Genomic DNA, 24,115 nt, shown 5'->3' with positions numbered 1-24,115 from the left:
AGGCGAATACGTTGAGATTGGCTTTCAGAAATTCTACCAGCTCCTCTTTCATGATACCCAGAAGGTTTCTTCCTACCTTCAACTTCCTCAACGGCTCATTCATGACCGTGACTTCCTCCAACTCCTCTATTGGCTTGGCTCTGAGTTCTTCCGCGACTCACTGGTCCATCTTGTGCGGGTTCGCGCCTTCATGCACAACCATTTCCATAGTCACTGATGGCTTTATGGCCGTGCGTAGGGATGTGTTATAACATTCCCTCGCTTCCTTATGCTCTCCTTTCATGCTTGCTACTCCCCCATGAGTTGGGAATTTCATAGCTAAGTGGTACACAAAAGTTATCGCCTTCAATTATCTTAGGGAGGGTCTCCCTAATAACACATTGAAGGCTAATGTGCAATCTACCACGACAAAGTTTGCCATTATGGTGGTTTTCTGGGTTGTTCTCCCATGGTCAGGGCTAACTCAATTGCCCCTAGGGGCTATATTGAATCTCCCACAAATCCATACAGGGAGGTATTGCAGGGCTTTAGGTGCCGTATGTTTAGTCCCATCTTCTCCAAATCTGGGCGATAGAGGATATCTACAGAGCTTCCATTATCCCCCAAGACTTAATGCACCCTCATGTTTGCAAGCTGGACAGTCAACACCAAGGGGTCATTGTTAGGGAAATGCACACCCCGCGAGTCTTCTTCGGTGAAGGTCACCGAGTCGTTCTCACCCTTAAAACTCTTCAGGGGGCGCTGCTCTAAACATAAGACGCACGATGGTGGACTTCGTCTGGCCTCCCTGGCATATTTGTCTCTCCCCTTCCTTGATTCGCCTCCGAGTCCCGGCCCTTCGAAGATGGTCCTGACTTCTCCTTGTAACTCTGGGGCTACCTCTTGTGCCTGTGGCGAGGATACTCCTTCTTCTGGTCTTTTGTTCTCTTTGCAGACGTATCTGCTCAAATGTCCCCTGCGTATAAGCTCTTCGATTTATATTTTCAAATGGGTGCATTCTGCGGTCGTGTGGCTGATATCTTTATGATACTGGCAGTATTTACTGGGGTCTCTTTTTGACCGATCTTTTTTCATTGGCGAGGGCCTTCTAAAAGGGACCTGGTTTTCATTCGTGATGAAGGTTTGTTCCCTAGAGTGGGTGAGGTCAATATAAAAGGTGTAAGGGCCTTGTTTGCACTCATCAATGCGTTGGGACTTCCGAGGCCGATCATCTCTTGACCCTTCATAGACCCTCTTCTTCTTTGCAGTGCTTTGGCTTTCCCGGATTAAGGGTTTTGGTGGGAACCGGTCTTTTCCAGCCTTAAGGTTCTCGTGACCATCATCAACGCAAATATATTTTTGTGCCTGCTCGTAGAAATCGTCCAAATCTGTGACCTCTCTCTTAAGCATGTTATCCCATAACTTACTCCCCGGGCGTACTCCGGCCGTGATGGCCATTTTTAACTCCCTACGGGTCAAGCTCCCTACTTTGGCTGCCTCCATATTGAACCTGTGGATATAGCTCGTTAGACTCTTATTTTCTCCCTGTTTCACGTTAGCGAGGCTGGTGCCTGGCATTGTGTAATCATGCACGTCGAGATGTTGCTGGAGAAATTCATCAGAAAATTGTTGCCAAGACCTGATGGGCCCTGGTCGGAGTCTTTTAAACCAATTGTACGCAGGTCCTTTCCACGTGGTAGCAAAGAAATGGCATTTGGCCCCGCTACTAATTGCTCTTAATTTCATCAGATCGTTAAATGCGTCCAGATGGTAGTTGGGATCTGTATTTCCTTCATATGGGGTCATATGAGGCTCCTTGAAGTTGGCTGGAAGCTGGATGGCTTGGATTTGCTTAGTGAAGGGAGATTCATGGTCGAACTCGTCATCGATGGCTTGTCCTCCAGATGCGGTGATTATCTTGCTTCGGAGGCTCCTCATTTCCGTGTCTAGGTCTTGCCTCCTCTTGTTCAAGGAGTCTCTCAATGTTGATGGGTTAGCGTTTCCCTTTCCTTTGCTTCCTGGAGCGCCATAGGAGGTGTAGTCCTTTTATCCGCCCTTTTCTTATTGAGCTCTTCCCGCAAGTCTGAGGGTGTTCTCCTTGAAGTGACTTCGACTTCGTTACGAGGGTCAGTGTTGTTCTTCCGCTCTGGCCTTTGGGGCTGCTTCGGCAGTCTGGGATGTTCGCGTTGCTTTGTTTGGGGGGTATTACTGGTGGAGATTCGTGTCCTCCCATCATCCACTGCGACCGTGGTTTCTACCCCTCTTTTCCTTTCTCTTTTCGCCTAGGAAGATATATGTTTGATTTTCCTTGTTACAGGCCATTCAACACCTCTTGCATGTTCTCTAAGGTGGTTTCTAGCCTTTGGTTCTTCCGGTGCAGTTCGCGTATCTCCTCCTCGTAAAATTGGGACCTAGAACTCAAGCTCATGGAATGGACTCGAGGATTCTTGTTGGGCCTGCGCGTCAATGGGCTCGAATCTTACCGGCTGGAGTTTGGCACCTGTGGCAGCTTTGGGGGAGGGAACTTGCCGGCGTCTCTTACGGGGGCAACTGCTGACCTCGGACGATGCTCATCAGGTGGGACAGCCGGGGATGAGGCCTCCCTTTCACCTTCGGGAGCCTGTGGCTCCTTCGATGCATGCATATTTTTTGGTGGCGGAGGATTCTTCATGGAGGCCTTCAATTGAGCACCATCAAGGTGTACCTCAACTCTCGTGGTTCACTCAACTGCTTAGAGTGTCTCGACATCTTTGCTACCGGAATCGATGGAAGAAAAGTGGCTTGGCACATGTCTTTCTCACAGACGGCGCCAAACTGTTGACGGTAATAACTCATCACCGAAATATGGATGGAAAGCTCAGAAACTTAAATCGATTTCTAATGAACACAAATGAACGTATAGAAACTTGAAGGAAAATTGCAAGTAGAAAATAGAAAATAGAAAGAAAACTCGTATATTGCCCTTAGATAAATCTGGTGTTACAAGAATTTTTCAACAACCCCCTTCAATGATGAAGTGAGGTTCCAAGTATAGTGGGCTCTAATGGTCCCTGATACATTGTGGTCCTAGGGGAGCAGATTGTTCACAAGTACATTGTTAGTGTGGTGGCACAGGTAGTAGTGGTGCAGAGGGTCATGGTGTCGGCCCTAGTACATGGTCAGGGTCTGTGGGGACACCTCTACTACTTATTTATTACGAGTGTCAGTGAAGTGGCACTAGACGTAGTGGCACAGGTGGTGATGGTGTCGACCCTGATACATAGTCAGAGACATGCAGATAGTGACTCAACCATTGGTACTAACTTGTACCATTACTACCTGTCTAGTACGGACGTCAGAGTTACACCTCTGTGCTCCTCACGGTTGTACAGCCTGTTCCTGTATGCATGCCTTGCACCTAAAGGTTGCTCTCGTATATCCAAGAAACACCCTTCCTTCAAACCCTTTTTTACTTTGCTAAATATAAGAGGATTTGTAGCCTCGAGTGAGATAAGCATGCGGGTGTCGCGCCCCGCTCGTGACACCTTCCTTAGAAAATAGAGGAGGGCTTTTTCAGCGGGGCATATACTTATATCATTGAGGGGAGGCCTGGGAGACGACTTCGCGAGATGGGGGCCTCGCGAGATAGGTGTGTGAGCCTGGGCACCTAAGTGCGGCCCTGTGAGACGGCATCATGAGATGGGTGCGTGGCTGCGGGCGAGGCGTGCCCTGCGGGACGACCTTGCTAGATGGGTGCGTTTGCACGGCCGAGGCGTGCCCTGCGAGATGGCGTTGCGAGATGGGTCCGTGGGCGCGGCCGAGGCGTGCCCTGCGAGACGACCTCGCGAGATGGGCCTCGTGAGATTGGTGCGTTGGCGTGGCCGAGGTGTGCCCTGCAAGACGGCCTCGTGAGATGGGTGTGTGGGTGCGGCCGAGGCGTGCCTTGCGAGACGGCCTCGCGAGATGGGTGCGTGGGCGTGGCTGAGGCGTGCCCTACGAGACAGCCTCGTGAGATGGGGCCTCGTGAGATGGGTGCGTGGCACTTAGGCACGGGTCCATAGGACCTTCAGCGAGGTAAGTGTAATGCCCTACTACCTTAGAGCCGTTACTTAGTGAGTTTAAAATAGAAATCGTGCTTTTTACTGACTCTACGTGGTTTCTAAAACCAAAAGTGACTAAACCAGAAATTTAAGGCTGTACTCTTTGAAAATGTTTAGTTTCATTGAAAACATTAAGTATCAAACATCTGGGATCCCAAAAATAAGGTTTACAAAATATTTACAACTCAAAAATAGATTTACACCAGGTTAACTATCAAAAGAATAAGTTAATACAGCCATATACAAAATGCCCCCAACCAAAGCAGTCGGGCAGGCCGAACATGTACACGTCGCCCCCACGCTCTCCATACTCATGGCCGGTCGACTGACTCCTTGCTTTTACCTGCCACACAGAGCACCCGTGAGCCGAAGCCCAGCAAGAAAACCCAAATAGTACATAACATATGCATAAGATATAGCTGACATATAATCCACTAATAAATAGGAAAACCATCAGACTGAACAAACACGACCATGCCGCCCTAGAGGCCTTACCAAAGCCTGGGGTCTCGGTCCTTGCCGTAAGGATAAATCATGTATCCAATGGGTCCCACCCAGGCTATAAGCACTCCATGTGCCAAGTGTTACTTCCGGCCCCAAGGCCGTACCCGGCCCTCGCCGCTCTCGGCCTTAGCCGTTCATTTCATTATAATCACACATATAGTACATTTCGAAATAATCATTCAAACACATAATAATTCATTTAAGGTTATACATTTGCACGTAATACAATCTAGGGCCATGCCCTACAATAACACTGTGGGCCCATGCCCTGATCTCGGGTGTTACGGTTTTCTTACCTGTATCCCGAGCTTTCCGATGCACCAAGGTCACAAGCACGGTCCTCTAGCACGAGCCTCCCCGAAATCCTAGTCACAACACACATAAAACACTTTTAATACTAACCAAGCCCAAGACCACTTCCCGGGACCAATCCCGCACTCTCGGGTCCTCTAAATCCATAAAACAATACATTGGAACTATCCCCCGTGTCCCCGGGAAAAAGCCCTAAAAACCCAACTTTTTGGCTGCCAAAATGGCCTAGGGACGCGGCACTCCCCTCAAGGGCCGCGGCGCCCAGTGGCTAGGCCACATCCTGAAGCATCCTTGCGCCGCGGCGCCCAAGAACAGGGTCGCGGCGCTCCTTCGCGAACCCAAATTTCTAGGTTTCCTCTTGCGTTTTTCCCGAGCTACAACCTCCCCAAATCAACCCAAACAAATACCAAAACCCCAAGATCAAATCAAAACTTCATATGAACCATCTAACAACCTATAGACACTAGAATCAAGATCAAAACATCATCACACCCAAAATCCACCCCTTTGATTTCTAATGTCAGCAACTCAAACCAAAACTTTAAAATGCTTAACTCATGCTTTAGATTCCTCAAATCAAAGCAGAAACCCAACTTAAATGTGCATAAAATCCTTACCTCAAGTGGAGAATTCACCCAAAATCTTCCTTGATCTCCTCCTAGACTCCCACTTCAGCCCCCTTCTACACTTCTTCTTCTTGCCCTAGCTTTTCTTTCTTCTTCTTTTTTTTCTTCTCTTCAATTTTTATCAAAACAACAAATGACCCAATGCCCAAACCGTGTACCCCAATATCCCAGCTGAAAGTTGTCCAATTCCCTTGCCAAATGACCACTTTACCCCTTCCTAATAACCCTTCCTAACTAAACCTTCAAGGGCACTCAAGTCCTTTCACTTCTATTTCAATTCTACCATTTTCTATCTAAAACTTGTTACTCACAGTAGTTACAAACGGTTACACAGGTTACTCAATCGCCAATAACTATAATCACTCATTCTCAACTCAACTTATAAGATTCCCAAAGTACCCCTAGGCTCCTCCCGAGCCGAGTACAAAATCCCGTTGTGACTTTTAGACTAAATAGCTCGCTAGGACCGTCTCGACGCGTGCATCACAATAAAAACACCACACTCACACGGCACAAATCACATAATACAATTATCACATTTATGCCCTCAACGGGCTAAAATTACCAGTTTACCCCTAACATACAAACGGGGCTCACATGCATCTGTATACAACCTAATCATGCATTCTAATCACATATTCAATCAAATTCATAAAATATCATGTCAATTTACTTCTCGCCCTCCAGGCATGCTTAAATAAGGTCTTAAACCTTCTTAGAAACTTGGGGTGTTACAATTATCCCCTCCTTAAAAGAATTTCGTCCTCGAAATTACCTGAACAACTCGGGATGCCGCTCCCGGATATCAGACTCAAGCTCCCATGTCGCCTCTTCAGTCTTGCTGTTCCTCCACAGCACTTTAACCAGGGAGATGGTCTTGCTCCTCAAGACTTTTTCCTTCCTATCAAGGATCTGAACCGGCTTCTCCTCATATGATAAATCCTGGTCCAACTCCAAATTCTCATAGATCAACACATGAGTAGTATCCGATACATACTTCCGGAGCATGGATACATGAAACACGTCATGAATCCCTGATAGAGCTAGAGGCATTGCTAACCTGTAAGCCACCTCCCCGACTCGCTCTAGAACCTCAAAGGGGCCAACAAACCTGGGACTCAGCTTGCCCCGGACGCCAAATCGTTTCACTTCTCTCAGGGGTGAAACCCTGAGGAACTCATGATCACCAACTTGAAATTCCACGCTCCTGCGTCTCAGGTCTGAATAACTCTTCTGGTGACTCTGGGAGGCGAGCATACGAGCTCTAATCTTCTTAATTGCCTCATTGGTCCTCTGAACCATTTCAGGACCTAAATACCTCCTCTCACCTGCCTCATCCCAGTGAATCGGTGATCTGCACTTCCTCCCATACAACATCTCATACGGAGCCACTCCGATAGTCGCCTGATAACTATTATTGTACGAGAATTCAATCAGAGGGAGATACCTACTCCAAGATCCCCCAAAATCCAACACACAAGCTCGTAACATATCCTCTAGTATCTGAATCGTCCTCTCAGACTGTCCATCTGTCTGAGGGTGATAAGCGGTACTAAACCGTAGTCGTGTGCCCATTGCCTTCTGCAGGCTCTCCCAAAACTTGGAGGTGAAGGTGGGGTCTCTATCAGAAACTATCCACCTCGGAGCCCCATGAAGTCGAACAATTTCCTTCACATATATCTCAGCATACTGCTCCACAGTATAAGTTGTCCTCACAGGTAAGAAGTGGGCGGACTTAGTATACCGGTCCACAATCACCCACACCGAGTCATGCTGACCCACGGTCTTCGGCAATCCAACCACAAAGTCCATGGCAATATCTTCCCTTTTCCACTCGGGAATCCCTAGAGGCTGTAATAATCCTGCTGGCCTCTGATGTTCAGCCTTAATCTGCTGACAGATTAAGCATCTAGCCACATAGTCCACCACGTCCCTCTTCATGCCTGGCCACCAATATAAAACCTTCAACTCATGGTACATATTCGAAGAACCTGGGTGCAAGGAGTAGGGAGTGGTATGAGACTCGTCCAGAAACTCTCGTCGAATATCTGGATCAATCGGAACACAAATCCGTCCTTTGTACTTCAATAAACCCATCTCAGAGATAGAGAAGTCCTTGACTGCTCCAGTTCGGACATTCTCTCTACGTTCAACTAACTGGGGATCCATTCCCTGTGCTTCCTTAATCCTCTCAAGGAGCGTTGACTGGAGAGTAATGTTGGCTAACCTACCAACCACTAACTCTATACCTGCTCTGGTCATCTCTTCAGCTAGTCTGTCAGATATTTGTCTCGAACTATACAACTGTCCTGGGCCCCTCCGGCTCAATGCATCAGCCACTACATTAGCCTTCCCAGGATGGTATAGGATATCACAATCGTAATCCTTTACCAGCTCAATTAAGCTTTTGCAGTGGATAATTGCATCTTGACAAAACCAACAGAACTTTATACTTAAAAGAGAAAATAAAGAGTTATTTTAGTTTTAAATTATAAAGATAAGATTGTCTTATAAGCTATCTGAATTTAACTTGACTGACCCTAAGACGACACTTGATTTGTTGCGTAGTTTCATCGTGGAATAGTAAATTCTTATTTATGTGTTTTAATTGTTGCATTCATGCATCATGTTTACTTTCCAAAACATTGATATTTTTCAAATGTTAATATTATTTTATTTATTTATTTTCAATTAAAATGTCTAAAAACGACGGCAGTGTATTAGTTGAACTTAATGATGAAAATATAGTATTTTGGAGACATGATATTGAAATATTATTATTGAGAGAGAATTTAATGGAGGTTGTTAAAACACCACCAATCGATGAACCACCAATATATGCTTCAGTGAATGATCAGTTCAAGTATGTCAAGTGGTTAAGAATAAATCATATGGTTAGGTATTATTTGCTCCAATCAGTAAATATAGAGACAAAAAATACTCTAAAAAACCTTAAATCTGCATATGATATATGGGAGGCCATCCATGCTACGTATGGCTACATATATGATAAGTAGTTTTATGAGAATAAAATCCTATAGGCCAAGCATAAAATAATCGCTGAATTTATAAAGAATAAGAAAGGTAAATATGATTTATTTGTTCTTATAACTAAGTGGAAAGAGATTAGTCATTCTGAGTTTTTAACTCAAGGCCCACTAACGATGTTTATTCTTCTGTGTAGATGGATGAGTCTAACAGTTTGTTGACGCGGTTGTTCGCCAATAGTGAATTCAGAAAATAACAAAGGTTGATTAGTGCTTGATAATAAACCAAAAATAAGAAATGAACTCTCAAGAAGACAATTCTTTTTACATGGTTCAGTGGTTAAAATCTACCTAGTCTACGAGTCTATATTATTACTATTTTTCTCTCTCTATTTTGGCAGAGTTTCAGTATTACAGAATAATCGTCCCTCTTCCTGCCCAATATTCTCAGTATTTATAGAGAAATTCATTGGACAGGTTTGGCTAATCGTGTGAGTCAATCATAGATTTACATATTTATTACATTTAATATAAACTATTCCCATTTATACTAGGATATGATCTGATCATGAAATAAATGGTCTCCTAATATCTGGGACACTAAGTATTACAAGCTAGCCATAAATGATCGTATAAAATATTTGGGTCTTTGGGGATCTGTGGATATGCCATATGTTCGAGTTACCACAAACTGGATATGTCTCCGAGCTTGTACTAAAGAGGTTGTGCCTTATGAATATCATAAGCTCGCGCTTCGCAACTTATGCATCCCTAGCTCGTATAATCATCATGAAAACTATGCTATCCATACGGACAATAAATGGATTCCTTGGCCATTTCTTCCATGTATATATTTGCCAGCTATACCCGAGCTGAGTGAAAGACTCGTGCTGAAATTAGGGTACACATTTGCCCCAAGTCCTTGCTCGTGGTTCATGACGTCACCTTCTGACCTACAAAGTAGGGACTTTTAGACTTCTGCTGCATTAAACCATGATTGCCCACTACTCGAGTACTGGACACGTGGGATACTACAATTGGCATCTGTTCGGGTTTCGAGGACTGCAATAATTTTCTTGTCACCTTTTTGCTGCTGTTTTGTCTTTTGAAACATAGCCCTTGGATTTTGTACTGACCAAATCGGATGGCTCAAATTGATCTATGCCATTTATGTATAAATAAGGTAGGCAATTTCCACGGTTCACCACCTTTTATTCGAATTCATTCTACATCTTCTCTCTTCTACATTATCAAACCCTACTTCTTTCTCAGAAAAAACCCAAAAACCATCTGTTACAAAAATCCTCAGAAACCTAGTTACTCAGGAGTCTTCTAGGAACTATCCTCTGCAAAGTCTACTTCTTTTATTCGAAGAACACACTGTAAGTCTTTTGGTTTTGAAGAAACTTTTCTTTTACTGATTTCTGTGTTTTTTTATATCATGCACATCCGCACCTCACCATTGTCAATATTAGGATGTTGTCTAAATGTTTTTGGCACATAGGCTTCGACTTAGGTTTACTGAGTAGGTCTTAAAATATCTCTAGAACTATGATATTCATAAAACTAGGTAAAGTTTTGTAATTTATGGCAAATTTCCTTAGAGGACACTCTTCTTGGGTGGTTTTGCTCTAAACCGCTCCCCAAGGACAGTAGTGGCCTGATTTTTTGACGCACGAATCCCTAAACATCAGGGGTCTGTTAAGAAACCGAGGCGCGTAGCGTAGGGTAGCGCGTGGCATCACGCAACGGGATGAGACTAACTCAGCTCGTATATCAGAGACATCATTCTCCTCCATACTTTCATGCAATAACCTTTACAAACTCTTAGTTCGCCTGCTAAGTAACTCCTCATTCTTGTTCGTTAGGAGATCTAATGGAACCCAAGAAGAATGCACCGAAGAAGAATGCACCCAACTCGTCTTCTCAACAAATGAACAAAGGGAAAGAAATCGCCTCAGAATCTCTCCTTCCTCACGTCCTACGTTTTCGGGTACCTTTAAACGACTTGGGTCGGGATTTTTCCCTCGGGTTAAGAATATTATTTTAAATAATATTATATTTTGTTTGTAAGTATTCCATGAGGTATTGCTACCCAAAAAAAATTGAATTTTGTGATTTTAAAAGTCAAGATAAGACTTTCGGTCCTGGACCGACACAAAAACCCTGATCGGGTAAAAATCTCGGAAAATAAAACGAAAAATCATGGCAATTATATTTTGGGCATAAAATACATTCATAAAAGTTAAAGTTTGGTCAAAAATAATAAACCTAAAAGAAAATGGAAATTTTAGGGCATTTTGTGTTAAATGCCTAATTCTACCGAAATGGGGAATTTTATTCCATGAATGGACCTTAGGTTAAATTTTATTATGTGATTAATTAAATTAAATGTGAGAGACATTTAATTTAATTAATTAATGTTAAGTTTGGTGATTAAAACTTAATAAGAGTGAAAAATGTGTCAAAAGCCAATTTGGACTTTTCTTCTTATGAAACCTTTTTTAATCTTTATTAAAAAAAAAAAATAATGGAATGATCATATATGGAAAAGGGTGGCCGGCCATGTGGTGTTTTAGAGTGGTGTGAACCCAAATTTTTATAAAATTTAAATCCCATTTAATTAAGAAGTCAAGTGGGCAAGTGGGAGGAAAACACTTGAGTGTTTTTTAGATAAATTAGATAGTATATAACTCTTCCATCCCTCCCCAACCGACCACACCACCCTCTCTCATTCACTCATCTGATTTTTTAAGACCATTCAAAGTGTTCTCTCAATATTCAACCTCAAGAACACCAAGGAAAACTTGGAGGCTAAGTCTTGGTCTAGGAAGTATTTTCCCTAAGGTAAACCTTCACTAATCTAGGCTTTTGTAAAGTTTTAAGCTTAGAGTTTCAAATAGCTAATTAACTATGTTGTTGGGGGAAGTTGGTTAGGGTTTTTGAAAGGTTTTGGAGGAGCCAAAGCTAATAGGAAGGTCCAAACCTTAAGCAAGAACACCAAAGAGGTAAAAAGTTTACTTTTGATGATTTTGTTGTAGGGTTTTTAGTTTTAAGCATTATTTTGTATATTTAATGCTTAAAGTTTCTTGTTGGTGATGTAATAAGGTTATGGTAGTTGTTTAATAATTTTTATGATGCATGTGTATTGATTTTTGAAAATGGGAACCAAAACCCCCAAGGGTTTTGTAGGATACCCTAAAACAAAACATGTTTTGAGCTGTGACTTCCAAGGGGTCAAGCAGCCACTGTATATTGTTTTTGTAAAATTAAATTGTACTGTAATGTTTTTGAGATTGAGTACATAAAATTGAGCTTTTGAAACACTAAAAAATGTTTAGAAATGAGTAAGTTATGCTATTTCAAAGATTAGGTAAAAAACTGTTTTTTCGTATTCTTATTTTCGGAACCAAGTTTGGACAGCCACTGTATAGGGAAAATGAACCCAGTTTATTCTAAAATTTTGTGGACATATTACTGGCATAACCTATTATTCCACTGTAAAATTTGGTAAGAAAATATTGAACGGTTTGAAAGTTATTAACTGTCAAAGTTTGGGAAAAATAAGGACTTGAAAATAAGGTCATTTTTACCTCATTGTTGGAAAATGATTTCACCAATCAAAAATGCTCATTTTGACCTAAGATTTTTCAAAGACCTAAATGGTATAACAAAAATAGAATTGGGAAATTTTGGTAACAATTGGGTAAGTAAATTTCAAGTTATGAACTAACGAAGTATGTAGTTAAAAATGTGAAAAATAGGTTTTTCACACTTAGTGTAAAAATGAGATTTTGGAACATAAGGTAAAAAGTAAAATTTTGCTTATTTCAAGATATAAATTGGTAAGTCTTGAAATCATATTTTCACTAAAATTATCCCTTTGAGTTTAAATGAATTATTTTTATTAAAGAGTTTTTATTCTTTTTAAAAATAAGAGATTTAATTTATTAATAGTTAATAAATTAAAAGAGGGTTTATTACCTTATATTTTGAGAAAATAATTACATGAATTATTTTTCTAGTAAGTAAAATTGATTAGTTGATTTTGGAAAGTTAATTAGACAAAATGAGAAATTTATAACGGTTTTCCTAATTAAGACAAATTAGGCAATTTTCTTAAAAACGGTTTTTAGATATTAAAACCTTAAGAAAAATAAAAGGAAAATTTAAAGAGTTTATTTTCTTTAAAAATAATTAAGGAATTTATTTGTATTTTCTGGATATAATACCGGCTAAAATCTTACATATTTTAACCGACTAGTCGAAAGTACGGGTTAATAGCGATACCTTGAAAGAGTAAGATTTTTAGCGGGTTGTGGGAAAATGCCATTGTGATACCCGAGCCTAGGTATCGAGACCTTAGGATAGGTCTCCCCGAGACTTAGGGTTTAGTCTCAAATATTTTGTATAACTTTCCTTAATAGGTTTAAAACCAAATAAGGATTGTAAATCCTTACAAATGACTTTTATTAAAATGACCAAACTGCCCAAAATAATAATAATGAATTATGAGTGCCATAATTAATCCGAGTATATTGTATGGATAACTACAGTATTGGCTAAGCGTAACTGGACTGAACGTTGGAGGGTGAAAACTTGCTGAGCGCTAAGGACTCCAAGTAAGTCAACTTATATTGTATGGCTGCAACATGAAATGATTATTGTCTTGTATGTTAGTATAGGGATACATGCATATATATAGGCTGTCATAGAAAGTTGCTTAGAGACGTTAGTCTAGTGAGTGCTGATTTAGAAAATATGAATGGTAGAAGTCCGTCATATCCTAGACGGTTGATCCCCGTCACACTGCTTGATTTTATTTATGTCCGGTTCATTACCGCGACGAGTGGCCATGAGATGAGGATAAGCTGGTTAAACCTAGGGGCGCCAAGATAAATGGGACCTAAGGGCCCTCATGCTTACTTAATCATTGGACGGTTAGAATCCGAGCAAGTGCTCTGATAAGTTATTCCCCGGATAGCAGCCGTGAATATTGGCCATTCCGTGAGAGTGCCTAGAGATACTAGGGGTTGCCAAGATTGAGTGAGGTTGAACACCCTAGGGGCAGCTGCTCACCAGCACCACTGATTAACATAGAAGTCTCCGTAAAACCGTGTAAATTGGATTACACTCTTGAATAAGTAGCGATGCCCTAGGTAACACGATAGTTACCCTTGATGAGAATATCTATTGGCTAGATCTTAGTGTGGGGACTCGGTTCTCTTTTACAGATTAGCAATTATGTTGGAGGGCGCGTTACGCATGAATTGTTGGAAATGGTCGAGCGTTGGTCTCGAATTATGTTGTGACATAATATATCTGCTTGCTCTGGGATTTTCTGAGTGCAGGGATATAATTGCTGATAAGATATAGTTGTGATATAATATATCTGCTTGCTCTGGGATTTTCTGAGTGCAGGGATATAATTGTTGATAAGATATAGTTGTGATATAATATATCTGCTTGTTCTGGGATTTTTCTGAGTGCAGGATTTTTATCTAGTTTCGAATTAATTTATCATTGGTTATCAGGCATGACCATAAGTTTGCCAGGACACTTTAGCGTTCTTGAAATTGATTGTGTAGGGTCCGGATCCCTATTTCTCTATCTGCTTTGTTTGGAAGTTGATCTTACTAAGCGTTTTCGCTTACCTAGTTGTTTCATGTTGTAGGTAAGAACAAGGGCAAGGCAGAGCAGTGAGCGCTGGAGTCTTCCTTGCAAATGTACATGTGGACCGACCTTTTGGGAAGCCTTTTTATTTTTGGAAATGTTGTGTAATTTTCCTAAACTAGGCTCACTCTAATCTTTATAAAACATGTTTGTAATTAAATGTTAAGTATGGCCATACGACTTTTTAAAAAGTTTTTTTTTCTATGGGTTTTTGAGACATTTTGTTAAATGAAAACATTTATATTTCCGCATTATCGAGTCTTGAAAATCCGGGTCGTTACACATCAGGGGTCTGTTAGGAAACCGAGGCGCGTAGTGTAGGGTAGCGCGTGGCATCACGCAACGGGATGAGACTAACTCAGCTCATATATCAGAGACATCATTCGCCTCCATACTTTCATGTAATAACCTTTACAAACTCTTAGGTCGCCTGCTAAGTAACTCCTCATTCTTGTTCGTTAGGAGATCTAATGGAACCCAAGAAGAATGCACCGAAGAAGAATGCACCCAACTCGTCTTCTCCACAAATGAACAAAGGGAAAGAAATCGCCTCAGAATCTCTCCTTCCTTACTTCGGCCCAATGGTGGAGAGGGAAGTTGTGGTTGACCCCAACACTTTCTTCAAGGCAAAGACAATCGCTTCCAAGATCACAATGAAAAAAACAAAGTAATCTAACCAAGCACACAGAATGTTTCAGAAGCACATCAACTTTTCCTTTGACTTATACAACATATCAGTCAATCATATTAAAATGGCAATTATTATCAACTTAATTTACACTCAAATATATGACTCAAATAATATAACACTGAAAATAACTATCTCCTCCAAACTTAAAACCTAACATTGTCCCCAATGTTAAATTGCATAAAGAATGAGAAAAGAGACTTACCTGAACTGCCATGTCAGTATGGCAGTTGTTGCGGCTAGAAAGTAATGTCGTAGCGCCGTATGCATAGCGATGTAGCGCTACAATCACCTAAACTTAAATTTCTTTTTTCACGTTTTTCGCGGTTTACTATTTACAAAGCAAAAATTCACAATTAAAACTAAAAAAAAATTAAAAAAATATATATAAACATAGGTATGCCTCCTACGAGCGCTGTCTTTAACGTCATTTAGCCGGACTCTTGTTTTCTTTAATATTCAACTTGGATCAAGTCCACCCCTCACTTCCTTGAGAGCCATAGTCTCATGAGTTGGCCCTCGTTTCTTGTGCTTAGAAATTATCAGATCTTTCCCTCGCTCATATAACATTCGAATCCTTTCATTAAAGTATTTTTTTAACCGGTTACACCCCTTTCTCATTCCGATTTTAACTATGGAGCTTTTCTTAGAGCCTTCCAACTTGTTCCCTTCTTGGTTTACCACTTCAACTCTACAACAAGTTGGAATTTCTATTGCTGCAAAAACTTTAAATATAACTTCCTATTTTTGCATTCGCAACTTTAACTCACCTTTTTGTACATCAATTAAAGCCCTACCAGTCGCTAAGAATGGCTTTCCAGGTATTATTGGAATATTTTAATCTTCCTCCATATCTAAAATAATAAAGTTTGCACGAAAGATGAATTTACCCACTTTTACCAATACGTCCTCAATCACTCCAAGAGGGTGATTAACTGATTTATCTTCCATCTGCAAAGATACCGTAGTTGGCCGAGCTTCTCCCAAATTCAACTTCTGAAAGATTGATAGAGGCATTAAATTCACACTGGCCCCTAAATCACATAAAGTCTTTGTTTCTACTAAACCCCTATAAAACATGGGATATTGAAACTACCAGGATCTTTAAGCTTTGGAGGTAGTTTCTTCTGAAGTATTGCACTGCACTCTTCAGTTAATACAACCATCTCATAATCCTCTAATTTCCTCTTTCTTGACAAAATTTCTTTCATAAACTTCACATAACTTGGCATTTGTTCTAAAGCCTTTGCAAAAGGGATGTTAATGTGTAGTTTTCGAAAGATATCCAAAAATTTAGAAAATTGTTTGTCAAGATTAGCCTTTCGAAACCGTTGAGGATATGGAATTTTTGGTGGAGGCTCGATGTATTTTGGCTTTTCTGTCTTTTGAAGGTGTTCAGTAACCTCCTCTTGTGTTGGACTAGTGACATGTTGATCCTCAATCTTCTTACCCTTGTTTTCTACTGTAGGTCCATCATACTCAGTCCCACTCTTCAAGGATATTGAATTACAATGCTCTTTTGGATTAACCATAGCTGAACTAGGTGAAGCCCCTTGATTACGATCTGCCATTAACTTTGCGAGTTGGCCAACTTGTGTTTCTAAGATTCGAATGGAGGATTTGGTTTCTGTCATAAATGGGCTCAATGCATCAGCGGATACCTCTGGTTTAGTCATGTGAGGCGGTGGTTGTTGATGTTTTGGCATGGGTGGCCTTTGAGTATCATAAAAGGGGCTTGGGTTTAGCCCATAAGATGGTCTATGTGGAGGATATTGAGGTGGATTTGGATGGTATTGTGATTGGTGCCCTTGATTATTACTCCATAAAAAATTAGGATGGTTCTTATAAGCTGGAGTATAGTTGTTAGGGTATGGGTTATTATTAGGTTGCCTTGGGAAATTGCCAATGGCTTGAACCTGTTCAAGTGGGATATCATCAACTGAATAAGAACTCATTAATGGACATTGCTGAAAATGACGAGGGTCTCCACATGTCTCACAACTGATAGGAGTAGGTTGTAGTTGCATCACTTGAGCTAAACTATTGTTTTCTTAGTGAAGCAATTTGAGCAGTGAGCATAGCAAATGGATCAACTTCTAGAACTCTTGCCACCTTCTTATTTTCTCGCTCAGATGGCCAATTATAATTGTTCACGGTCATTTCCTCTAAAAGATTGTAAGCTTCAATAGTGCTTTTTCTCATAAATGCTCCACCTACTGCTGCATCTATGATAGTTCTTATGTTTCCCCTCAGTCCATTATAAAAGGTATGCACCAACATCCATTTCACTATACCATGATGTGGACATTTTTGCAGCAGCCCTTTAAACCTCTCCCAAGCATCATATAATGATTCTCCCTCAAATTGATAGAAATTATTTATTTCACCTCTAATCTGTGCTGATTTAGCAGGAGGAAAGTACTTTGTGAGAAATTTTTTAGGGAGGTCTTCCCATGTCAAAATGGAATTGGCTTGCAGCGAAATCAACCAACTTTTAGCCCTGTCTCTTAATGAAAACGGAAATAGCCTCAAACAGATTGCGTCATTACTAACTTCGTTCAATTTGAAAGTATCACATAACTCCAAAAAGTTGGTTATATGGAGGTTCAGATCCTCATTAGGTAGCCCCCAAAACTGAACACAATTCTGAACCATTTGAATTATTGAGGGCTTGATCTCAAAATTGTTCACCTCCACTATAGGTGGGTGAATACTAGAACGCACCCCTATAACTGTGGGGAGTACATAGTCCCTCAAAGGTAAGTCTGCCTCAGCTGTAACATTCCCCACATTACCCTGATTCAGATTGTTAGCAACATTATCGACATTCTGGGCCATCTTTTCAAGTCTTTTATGTTTTCTTTCTTTGTTGTAGGTCTTCTCAATCTCAGGATCAACAAGTACTAGTATTTTTGACCCCTTACGTCGCATAAAAATAAGTCATCTGAAATTGAGAAATTTAAAAGAAACTTGATTTAGAAAACGTTAAATGAAAACCAAAGTAGATTGAAAAACAATTTTATTTGATATTGATTATTCGTCCTCGGCAACGACGCCAAAAACTTGATCGAGAAAATATGATACGCAAGTGCACGCAATCGATTCAAGTAATATAGATATTAAATAGAGTATCGTTCCCACAAGGACTGTTGACCAATTACCAATAATTGATTTTCAAATTCCATTTGGTGAATTAAAATTTAGATGAATAATTAAAACTAAAATGAATACTTTAAACTATGAACAAAATGTAAATAACTGTAAGCAAAAAAATGAATCAACTAATTAAAAATCAATAATAAAAAGCCTAGGAATTAATTTCATCAACTTTTCATTCTATTAATATTACTAATTAATTCTAAATCTCTTCTTTCTATTATAATAGCATGTTAACATAATCGATTCCTATTCTTTTTCAAGATATAAGATCTCAGCCTATATGCAGGTTTTCTACATCTCTGTGATAAACTTAAACCTATAGAAGGCATTAAGCATGGAAACCTAATTACTACACAAGTCATACAGGTACTTTCGTCCAATATGCAACCTATGTCCATATAATGATAGTATATTCATTTCTCATCTTTTGAATTTTGAATCAAAACCATTAAGTCAAGTAAATGGTGATCAAGTATTTACTAGCATTAGCAAACATCATATAGATTAGAATAGAGAAGAAGTATCAATAGAACATCATAATAAAATTAAATTGAAATTCAAGTGACTACATTAATCCCTAGATATAAGATTTAGTTCATAGCTAACATAATGAAAATAAAATTCAACTAATTATTCATAGAAAATAACCTAACGAATTCAGATGAAGAAGAAATCTAGAAAGTCATAAACCAGAATAAGAAATCTAATTACAACAACCTTTTCTAAATCTAGGGTTTATAAAACTAAAACTGCCTATCAAATTCGCAGAATAATGTCCATTAAATAGTTTTCCAAGGCTCCCAAGTGAAAAGACCATTTTGTCCTTTAAATAGTGTCTAAAAATCTAAAAACTGCATTGATAACGCTGTAGCACTATTGATAGAGTTGAATTGCCTCAAAATTTAGTGCACTAGCATTGTAGCGCTAGTATTGTAGCCCTGTAGTGCTCGTTTTGTAGCACTGCAGCGCTCGTTTTGTATCGTTATTGATAGATTCAACAATTCCAATTTTCCCTTTTCTAGTGCTATAGCATTACTTTGTTAGCATTTGTAGCAATATTTATAGAATCATTACTCGAACATATTGCTACCGAAAGACGCGATTTTCTCCAAAATAACTCCATTTTTTTCCACTTTCACTTCATTCCACTCTTTTCACTATCTTAGCATGAAAAACCTGAAACATGAACAAACAAGCGTAATTCTGCAATAAAATAGCCCTAAACTAATGAAAACCTTCCCAAAAAATAAACCCTAAACGAGCCTAAAACACGTTTATCAGTGGTTTTTCTCTAAACCTCCCCCCAAGGATAGTAGTGGCCTGATTTTCTGACACACGGATCCCTAAACATCAGGGGTCTATTAGGAAACTGAGGCGCGTAGCGTAGGATAGCGCATGGCTTTATGAAATGGGCTGAGACTAACTCAGCTCATATATCAGAGACATCATTCTCCTCCATACTTCCATGCCATAACCTTTACAAACTCTTAGATCGCCTACAAAGTAACTCGTCATTCTTGTTTGTTAGGCAATCTGATGGCACCCAAGAAGAACGCACCAAAGAAGAATGCACCCAGCTCGTCCGCTCAACAAACGAACAAAGGGAAAGAGATCAGGTCAGAATCTCCCCTTGCCCACTTCAGCCCAGTGGTTGAGAGGGAAGTTGGGGTTGACCCCAACACTTTCTTCGAGGCAGAGACAATCACTTCCAAGATTACGACCCAAGGAAGGGTCAACAAAATTATGCTGAGCCATAATATCGAGGTCGGATCTGGAGTCCTTATTGCTCGGCCTCCATTCGAAGGGGAACAGAGCTTCTCCCCTCTGTAGGATGACTTCACGGCCTGGAGTGACGAGCATTTGAAGGCGGTGGCCTTCCTTCCCTTGGATCAATATTTTGTCGACTTCCTAAATTGTGGGAAGTTGGCACCTTTTTAACTCCCCCCAAATTATTACAGGCTTTTGGCAGGGCAGTAATACTTATTTTTGAAGCACCAGTGGGAGGTCCCCACTCCGATAGACAAACTATATTTTTTCTGCCTTAAAGCCAGCCCAGAACAAAAGGGTCAAGGTGACGGATTCTACTACCTCACCAGTCATCGAGCTCCCAAGGCATCCCAATTACTACAAAGACCAGCTCTTTATGTCGAACGAGTTCCGAAATTGTGAGCACCGATACTTCAGCTCTAATTGCAGCTCATAAAATTTTTCTGTTTTCAAAACATTTTCCTTCTACATGTGCTAATTGAGTTTATTTTTTGTGCAGCCATATTTGCGAGGACAGGGAAGTCAGTGACCCTCGGGGGTCAATATGAAACATTTTTTGGGCTCCCGCCAAACAAGAAGGATTAACGTCAGCTCGTGAATGACGCCACAATGCTGGTGTGTAAGTTGATTGGCAAAGGCCAGACATTAGCCTTAAGAAGGACACAGGATACCCTTCCAGTAATCCACGAGCTCCTGCCTTCTCAGGAAGAGGACTCACCGAACACTGAAGGCGAGGAGCAAGAAGAGGATGAGGTGCTTCGTATGTGGAAGAGGCGGGTTCCCGAGGCTGTTCGAGAACCCGATGTAGAACGAGCTGTGTCAGGGGCAGCAGCCGGCCCCTCCGGCCAAGGTAACCCATATCCTTATAGGGAACTAGATAGGGTTGTTGCCAATTTTAGGTTAGGTAGATTTAACCCAAATCAGCTCATCCACCGTCACTCTAACAATCCAGACCGTAATGTTACCCTGCTCCAGTGTGTGGATAACATAGGGTTGTGTCATGATTAAGCTACTCTAAGGGCACCATTTTTGTAGATAATACCTTAAATTTTAGGTTCGCCATCTTTGAGGAGTATGGGGCCAATCGTAGGAGCTGGCCTTCTCTGCTCCAGGGCACCTTTGCCCCTGGATTTAGCAGTATGTAGATGAGTCCAGCCCCGAGGTAGAACTTGAGCCCGAACCTCCTAGAGTCCAAGAAATATTAGACTTAGATTCTCCTTCTCCTCTAGTAGTCCCAAGGCCGGAGGTCGTGATAATAGACTCCTCCCCTAGCCCGGAGGGTAGAACCATTATTTATTTCCTTTTGTGAATGTTTTTTACTTTGCTTGTGAACTAATCCCCCTTTTGTTCTTTTCAGGCGACGAGATGGAATAACCCAGAGCTCCTAACCTCCGTACGACTTTCCAGGGCAAGAAATACGGCTCGAGCCCTATAGTGAAGATGCCCCAGTATACAAAGAAAGCCCCTCCTATGGCAGGAAATACATCAAAATCCCTTGCTAAGGGGAAAGGCACGAGCTCAACAACTCTGGCATATACTGTTACAGAGAGGAGGATTCCTCCTCTTCCTCCCCCTCGGTTCATGCCTGCTTGGGATCAGATTATACAAGCTGATCCTCCAGCTCCTCCTGCCCCAGTTGCTACATTCCACATACTAGTTGATCCCCAGGATCTGGAGAAGATCCCCGAAGCCTTTCAGGGAATCCTCTACGAGACAGTGAGCCACATGGTGGAGCATGCTTACAGAGCCAACTCGAGGGACTTGAGGACGATCGAGGAGCAGAGCCTGGAAAACGTCCTGCAGTCAGCCTTGGGGATGACCCTCATAGTAAGTTATCATTCCTTGGTGACATTTTTCTCTTTATCTTGCCGAAGGATACATCTAACTTGCCTTGTTATTTTGCAATCTACCCTGGCTCAGCACCACAGCATAGCCCGGGATAGGGCTAGAAATGATGAGCTCCAGGCCGAACTCAATGCTGCCAAGACCGCCCTGACCGCTACTCAAGAAGGCGAACAAGTCGCCAAAGCTACCTTTGGGGCTGCTCAAAAGAGTGAGTACGATGCCATGTTTGCCCTTCCCTCATCTCAGGAAAGCAAGCAGGCTGTAAAGATTGCCTTGGCTGCTCTATAGGCCTAAACTGCCCAACTCCGAGCTGAGGTTGCTGAGGCCAAAGAAAAACAGCTAGAGGCCGAGGCTGCAGTTAAATAAGAGAAGGCGGCCTCACTGTCCTCCATGGAAGATATGTTGTACCATTTCAAGGCTTTTAACTAGGATGGAAACTTTTCTTTCATGGCTCCCGTGCTGTGGGGTCCATACCTTGAAAAATTCAAGGCCCGGATCATGCAAGAGCCGTCGGAAATGGGGGATGCTTCTACGGCGGGCGAGCAAGAAGGCGAGGAGGTCACATCCTCAGAGCAACTTGGAGGGGCTCAATGACAATATTTTTTGTGTTTTTATATTTGTTTGTAAACTATTTCCCTTGGGCTTGGTTCGAAGTTTTTCTCCTTGTGACAAATTTAATTTCAATTTATATATCTAACTTTTAATCTATTTGTCTTTCCTTGTTTATGCCTTCTTAGAATCGTACATTTGAGATTTTAGGAATCAATTTTTAGATTGGGATAGATATTTTGAGTTCGGTTATATCCAAACTTAGTGTGTTGATTTATATCATACCTATTAAGAATCAGGCCTTGGCCCCAGTTATATCTGGGATTTTAAATATTGTAAACTTAGTTTGTGTTAGGTTTATTGATAACTCGAGCTTTAAAAGCCCTTAATTTACACAATTTTCCCAACTTTCAAAGTTTTGGACCTGGTTGTATCCAGGACTTTTAGTGATTTAAACTTAGTTCGTGCTAGGTTCTTTGACATCTCGAGCTCTTAGAAATCCATCGAATAATCAGTTTTCCAACCTTATACGTTTCTGACCTGGTTGTACTCATGATAGTTTTGTATCTGGTTGTGTCGAGGACTTTAAATGATTTATACTCATCAAGCGATCTTATTCTGATCCACTTCAGGTTATATGCCCCCCAAGTAACCAGAATGTAGAGACTTTCTTGGTTGCTTTTACAAACATTAACACACGAGCTAATACAACCTTACAAATAAAAAATTATTTAAAACCATTTCAACAAGAAAAATCATTTAATAATCCATCTGTTATTTAACTAAGTGGCTTTTATATTTAAGCCTTACATGGATGATTGTATTATTGATAATACTTATTTAAGTGCATTGCGTTCCAGGTTTGTGGGACTGTTTCTCCACTAAGCCGAGCTAACTTGAGAGTTCCCTCATGCAAAACTTCCATGATCTGATATGGTCCATCCTAGTTCGAGACTAAAACCCCGTCCTTGGGTTCCTTGTTTGCCAAAAAGAACCTTCGGAGAAGCAGGTCGCCCAATCCAAAACTACGTCTCTTGACCTTAGAATTAAAGTAACGAGTAATTTTCTGTTGGTAATGTGCGAGCTGTAACTGTGAATCCTCTCGTTTCTCATCAATCAAGTCGAGAGATGCATTAAGTAGCTCATCATTCCGTTCCTGGATGAATGTCCTTAGTCTGTGCGTGCCTACCATAGCTTCGACGGGAAGGACGACCTTGCTTCCGAAGGTCAAGGAGAAAGGAGTGTGTCCTGTGGAGGTCCTGTGGGAAGTTCGGTATGCCCAAAGTACTTGCGGGAGATGCTCAGGCAAGAATCCTTTGGCCTCATCTAACCTCTTCTTAAGGCTCGCCTTTAGGGTCTTGTTCACAACCTCGACCTGTCCATTGGCCTGTGGATATGCTACTGAGGAAAAACTCTTAATAACGTCATACTTTTCACAAAAGTTGGTGAAGAGATTAATGTCGAACTTGGTCCCATTATCCGACACGATCTTTTTGGGAAGCCCAAATCGATATACAATATTCTTCACCACAAAGTCTAGGACTCTCTTTGAAGTGATGGTTGCAAAAGGCTCGGCCTTTACCCATTTCGTGAAATAGTCGATTTCCACTACCGAGTAACAAACTCCTCCCTTTCCCATAGGTAAGGATCCTATTATGTCAATTCCCCAAACTGCAAATGGCCACGGGGATGAGATCATTGTTAGCACGATTGGAGCGGCCCGAGCAACCATGGCGAAGCGCTAGAATTTGTCAAATTTCTGAACATGGAAGATGGAGTCTTTCATTAAAGTAGGCCAAAAATAGCCCTGCCTCAATATTTTCAATGCTAGGTTTTGCCCCCCAGCATGATCTCCACAAAAACCTTCATGCAGTTCTTGCAGAATGGTTTTAGCCTCCTCAGGAAGAACACAGCGTAGGAGAGGCAATGAATGACCATGTCGGTATA

At 41.1% G+C, this 24,115-nt stretch overlaps 1 non-coding gene across 1 annotated transcript; it reads left to right on the top strand.

The window, feature by feature from the left end:
• Positions 1-17,138: 17,138 nt before the first annotated feature.
• On the top strand, positions 17,139-17,244 carry LOC133827999 (small nucleolar RNA R71). Its single transcript, XR_009890644.1, has one exon. It is a non-coding gene; the product is annotated as a small nucleolar RNA R71 (small nucleolar RNA).
• Positions 17,245-24,115: the final 6,871 nt, after the last annotated feature.

The sequence above is a fragment of the Humulus lupulus genome, chromosome 3 (assembly GCF_963169125.1).
Source record: "Humulus lupulus chromosome 3, drHumLupu1.1, whole genome shotgun sequence".
NCBI lineage: Eukaryota > Viridiplantae > Streptophyta > Magnoliopsida > Rosales > Cannabaceae > Humulus > Humulus lupulus.
The sequence above is the reverse complement of the archived record's forward strand: the minus strand, read 5'-3'. Positions and strand labels throughout refer to the sequence as shown.